The sequence below is a fragment of the Battus philenor genome, unplaced genomic scaffold (assembly GCF_028537555.1).
Source record: "Battus philenor isolate CCGP_79_NKW_IND1 unplaced genomic scaffold, ilBatPhil1.0.hap1 SCAF_57, whole genome shotgun sequence".
In the NCBI taxonomy this organism is placed as follows: Eukaryota; Metazoa; Arthropoda; class Insecta; order Lepidoptera; family Papilionidae; genus Battus; species Battus philenor.
Window position 1 is genome coordinate 15,001 of NW_027181723.1, and position 5,000 is coordinate 20,000.

The window sequence follows — 5,000 nt, forward strand, 5'->3', positions numbered from 1 at the left end:
GCGAACGGCGTTGGGCTCCCGAGTCGACTTCGGGGCGGCCCTTAACGCATCGCATCAACGAGCTCGTCGCGCGCTAGTCGCGCGACGGTCGATCATGATATATAAATCAAGGATTTCGGATCTCTCTAAAACCGGGCTGGAAATCGGTCATTGTTCGTTTTGCGAAACGATATTTTATAAAAGTGAAGATTTGTATGTGTCTCGTCAAAGAACGTTCCGATGAATCGGACGCGATGCCGCGTCCAAAGTAAATCTGGACGAACGCGAGGCGAGTGTTGAGATATACATTTTCCTCCGTGAACAGATAGAAAAACGAATTCATTTTGTTGTTGCGGTGTGGTGTTGTGTGTGTATTGTAATAAATACGCACGCACGCACGCACGCAAAAAGCTACCTAGGCACCGGCGCGTCACGGCGTTTCGAACGTCCGACGCGTCGCTTGTCACACGTCTATCATATCATCATCACCCTCATATCTCTCGTATGTGCGGTGTTGGTGTGTGTTAGCTCTAGCTAGCTCCCTGGTTGATCCTGCCAGTAGTTATATGCTTGTCTCAAAGATTAAGCCATGCATGTCTCAGTGCAAGCCGTATTAAGGCGATACCGCGAATGGCTCAATATATCAGTTTTGGTTCCTTAGATCTTACCTCGGTTACTTGGATAACTGTGGTAATTCTAGAGCTAATACATGCAATCAGAACTCTGACCAGTGATGGGATGAGTGCTTTTATTAGATCAAAACCAATCGACGGAGGGCCTCGCGTCCGAAGTCGTTAATTTTGATGAATCTGGATAACTTTTGCCGATCGCATGGTCCAGCACCGGCGACGCATCTTTCAAATGTCTGCCTTATCAACTTTCGATGGTAGTTTCTGCGACTACCATGGTTGTCACGGGTAACGGGGAATCAGGGTTCGATTCCGGAGAGGGAGCCTGAGAAACGGCTACCACATCCAAGGAAGGCAGCAGGCGCGCAAATTACCCACTCCCGGCACGGGGAGGTAGTGACGAAAAATAACGATACGGGACTCTTACGAGGCCTCGTAATCGGAATGAGTACACTTTAAATATTTTAACGAGGAACAATTGGAGGGCAAGTCTGGTGCCAGCAGCCGCGGTAACTCCAGCTCCAATAGCGTATACTAAAATTGTTGCGGTTAAAAAGCTCGTAGTTGCATTTGTGCGCCGCGCTGTCGGTGCACCGCATCCGCGGTGATACTGACACGTCTGCGGAGCATATCGTCGGTGAGCCGTCGGTAAAACGGCGGTTCAATATCAAAATCCTATCGCGGTGCTCTTCGGTGAGTGTCGAGATGGGCCGACAATTTTACTTTGAACAAATTAGAGTGCTCAAAGCGGGCTCAAAATGCTGCTTGAATATTTCGTGCATGGAATAATAGAATATGATCTCGGTTCTATTTTGTTGGTTTTCAGAACTCCGAGGTAATGATTAATAGGGATAACTGGGGGCATTCGTATTGCGACGTTAGAGGTGAAATTCTTGGATCGTCGCAAGACGAACATCAGCGAAAGCATTTGCCAAAGGTGTTTTCATCAATCAAGAACGAAAGTTAGAGGTTCGAAGGCGATTAGATACCGCCCTAGTTCTAACCGTAAATATGTCATCTAGCGATCCGCCGACGTTACTACGATGGCTCGGCGGGCAGCTTCCGGGAAACCAAAGATTTTGGACTCCGGGGGGAGTATGGTTGCAAAGCTGAAACTTAAAGGAATTGACGGAAGGGCACCACCAGGAGTGGAGCCTGCGGCTTAATTTGACTCAACACGGGAAATCTCACCAGGCCCGGACACCGGAAGGATTGACAGATTAACAGCTCTTTCTTGATTCGGTGGGTGGTGGTGCATGGCCGTTCTTAGTTGGTGGAGCGATTTGTCTGGTTAATTCCGGTAACGAACGAGACTCTAGCCTGCTAAATAGGCGTCGTCATTTAGGTGTGCGCCGCTCCGGTGGCGCAACTCACTGGCGACGTATTAAAATTCTTCTTAGAGGGACCGGCGGCTTCGAGCCGCACGAGATTGAGCAATAACAGGTCTGTGATGCCCTTAGATGTCCTGGGCCGCACGCGCGCTACACTGAAGGAATCAGCATGTTCTCCCTGGCCTAGAGGCCCGGGCAACCCGTTGAAACTCCTTCGTGCTGGGGATTGGGGTTTGCAATTATCCCCCATAAACGAGGAATTCCTAGTAAGCGCGAGTCATAAGCTCGCGTTGATTACGTCCCTGCCCTTTGTACACACCGCCCGTCGCTACTACCGATTGAATGATTTAGTGAGGTCTTCGGACCGACACGCGGTGGCTTCACGGCCGTCGGCGTTGCTGGGAAGTTGACCAAACTTGATCATTTAGAGGAAGTAAAAGTCGTAACAAGGTTTCCGTAGGGGAACCTGCGGAAGGATCATTAACGTGTGTGTATGTGTGCGAGACGCGTGATATGTTCACGAACGTTGTTGCGCCGCTGTTGCTGTTGTTGCTGTTGCGACGACGACGACGACGACGACGACGACTTCGTACATACCGTGTTTACACATATATATATGTAATACATCCATAATGATATATATATATACGACATATATACATATATATGTACGTACGCGCGCGCTGCTGTTCGTATCTAATGCGGACGAGCGCGCGCGCGTGTGCGTGCGTGTGTGTGTGCGTGTTTGTATATATGTATAAAAAATAAAATGTGAAATAATTGTCTCTAGCGTCTATTACGCCTAACGGCGCAGCGGCGACGGCGCCGTGGCGGTGGCCGGTGGCGGTGGTGGCATTCGTCGAAAGTGCTACCGCCGCCGCTGCCTCCGCCGCCGTCGAAGCGGCCGGGTGGCGGAAAAACGCCGAGAGACGAGCGCCGACCGGGGCATACCAAACGGAGCGTTCGAAGCGGTGAAAATCCCCACTGCCTAGCTCAGGCCCTTTATTGTCGGTTGGCGCTATACAAAACGAAATTTAAGCGGTTAGAAAGATGACAATGTCGTGCGTCACGCCAGCTCGTTGGGGGGTGCGCGGGTCGTCGTCGTTCATCATTCTAAAGGATTCGCGTCGGGGCGTTAAGCTTTTTCGGTGCCGTTTCTTTATGAACGCCTCGGCGCACATGAATTCGACCAACTTTCGACGTTAATACATAAAAACGGACAATCAAGTGGCCGACGGCGAGAGCCGTAGGCCGCTACCGTAAGTAATAACAACATTAAGAAAAAACCATTACCCTGGACGGTGGATCACTTGGCTCGCGGGTCGATGAAGAACGCAGTTAACTGCGCGTCATAGTGTGAACTGCAGGACACATTTGAACATCGACATTTCGAACGCACATTGCGGTCCGTGGAGAAATATCCAGGACCACTCCTGTCTGAGGGCCGGCTGTTAAAATATAAAAACCACACTGTTCGGTGTAGAACGCGCGCTACGTGCGCTCGCGCCGGTCGATGCGCGCGGCGGTGACGCGCGACGCGGCGGCGGCGGGTTGGTGGGGGGTGATGAACGAGCTCGCGGACGGTGCGATGGGACGATCTCTAATAAGAGTCTCTCGTCCGCGCCGCCGCGGCTCTCACTCTCTCTCTCTCACTATCCGCCGTCGCTGTCGTCGCGCTGCCGCTGCCGCACTACCGCGCGCGGGCGAGCGGGCGCGCGCTCTTTCGAACAATTGACGGTTTCCGTTGAACGTTCTTCGCGACGGACGACGGACGGCGGGGTGCTGCACCCCTCACGTCCGCGTACGCGCGGAGCGCGTTTACGGTCCGTTTAAATATATCGAATTGTATTGAATATGAAACGAGTGTGAAAAGATTACACGCATCGCTAAGACGCGAGTCTTCGTAGTGCGGTCTTCGTCCGAGCTCATCGGTTCGTGTATACGATATAATAAAATATATCGGAAGCACAGACGACGCGTCTCCGACGGATGCGACCGGCAGGCGGTGAATGTTTTCTTGCGCGGCAAGCGTAACGCACACACAAACATATGTAAGTAAACATTACGTGATGTTCATGTGCGCGCGCGCCTAGCCCGATGCGAGAGAGTTCACCGCTCGTCGTCGCTACGCATCCGTATTATGTCGGTGATACGCGTCGTCGTTCCAGTGCGAACGTTATATTATCGTATCGATACGGACCGATACCGAAAGGGCCGGACGATCGATCGCTAACGAAAAGTACTCGCGCTCGCGTATGCGTGTCGAGATTTTCGTTTACGCTCGTATCATCATAATCATCATCATCGTCATCGTCGTCGTTCATCGCGCAACGCGTGTTGTGTGTGCAGCGTTGCGTTGTGCGTGCGCGCGTCTAGAGACCTCTAAGGACTCGCGACGCGCGCGCCTCGCGCACGCGCACTCGCTCTGCGACGCGCGATGATCGCGACGGTGGGGGTGGTGTACGGTAGGCGGACTCGACGTCCGAAGGGCGTCCCGCGACGACGACCGGCCGCCGTGCGCGCTTGCTTGCTTGCGCGCGCGGTCCGTCGGTTCGTCGTCGTCAAAAATATAATAAGGGACGTCGCGTACGGATATCGCGTCTGCCTCGAATTTTTATCGTTGGCCTCAGATCAGGGAGGATCACCCGCCGAATTTAAGCATATTAGTAAGCGGAGGAAAAGAAACTAACAAGGATTTCCCTAGTAGCGGCGAGCGAACAGGAAAGAGCCCAGCACTGAATCCCGCGATCGTCTCGAGCGCGGGAGATGTGGTGTTCGGGAGGTTCCGCTTTCTCGTCGTCGATACTCCTGTCCAAGTTCGTCTTGAACGGGGCCGTTTTCCCGCAGAGGGTGCCAGGCCCGTAGCGACGGAGGGCGGCGGCGAGAGGGACTCTCCTAAGAGTCGGGTTGCTTGAGAGTGCAGCCCTAAGTGGGTGGTAAACTCCATCTAAGGCTAAATATAACCGCGAGACCGATAGCGAACAAGTACCGTGAGGGAAAGTTGAAAAGAACTTTGAAGAGAGAGTTCAAGAGTACGTGAAACCGTTCAGGGGTAAACCTG

The 5,000-nt window shown here is 52.7% G+C and overlaps 3 non-coding genes across 3 annotated transcripts in view; all 3 read left to right on the plus strand.

Annotated features, from left to right (window-relative positions):
- The first annotated feature begins 518 nt into the window (after window positions 1–518).
- On the plus strand, window positions 519–2,422 carry LOC137930071 (small subunit ribosomal RNA). The gene has a single exon (XR_011108882.1). It is a non-coding gene; the product is annotated as a small subunit ribosomal RNA (ribosomal RNA).
- Window positions 2,423–3,229: 807 nt separating this feature from the next.
- On the plus strand, window positions 3,230–3,386 carry LOC137930081 (5.8S ribosomal RNA). The gene has a single exon (XR_011108888.1). It is a non-coding gene; the product is annotated as a 5.8S ribosomal RNA (ribosomal RNA).
- A 1,174-nt stretch (window positions 3,387–4,560) lies between these two features.
- The window catches only part of LOC137930076 (large subunit ribosomal RNA), a 4,034-nt gene continuing 3,594 nt past the window's right edge, over window positions 4,561–5,000 (plus strand). The window contains exon 1 of the ribosomal RNA XR_011108887.1: window positions 4,561–5,000. This exon is cut by the window's right edge and continues 3,594 nt beyond it. This is a non-coding gene — a ribosomal RNA (large subunit ribosomal RNA).